Raw genomic sequence first — 545 nt, forward strand, 5'->3', positions numbered from 1 at the left:
GAGCTTCACTAATTTATACTTATATTTAAAAATCCGACAAAACTAAAAATTTTCTTGTTTGGAATAGAGTTTCTTAATGCTTCCATCGTCGTATAACTAATTAATACTCAATTAAATCTATTTTTTGTTACAGAGACAAGCACTCGACTCTAAGGGAATGCTGCGCCGGAGGATCCGGCTTGGGCCCGGTACAGTTGGCGCGAAGGTGAGTTTCACTGATTTGAACTCATAATTTCGACAAATCCGATAAAACTAGAAATTCTCTTGCTTGAAATCGAGTTCCTTAATGTTTCCACTGTCGTGTATAATACTAAATTAAATCTGCTTTCTGTTGCAGAGACAAAGCAGATGACCAGCCAACTCTTAGGGGCTGCTGCGCCGGAGAATCCGGCTCGGGCCGAGCGGGGTTAGCTCGAAGGTGAACTTCATTAATTAGCATTTGTAATTATAAATCAATAATTTTCTTGCTCGAAATCGAGATAATTTGAATTGAATCAAAGATCGCGTTAAATCGTAATATAAACATAAAAAAATTTAATTTTTTC

The sequence above is a fragment of the Odontomachus brunneus genome, unplaced genomic scaffold (genome assembly GCF_010583005.1).
Source record: "Odontomachus brunneus isolate Ranch 3 - 2012 unplaced genomic scaffold, Obru_v1 Obru_scaffold_020, whole genome shotgun sequence".
Lineage (NCBI taxonomy): Eukaryota > Metazoa > Arthropoda > Insecta > Hymenoptera > Formicidae > Odontomachus > Odontomachus brunneus.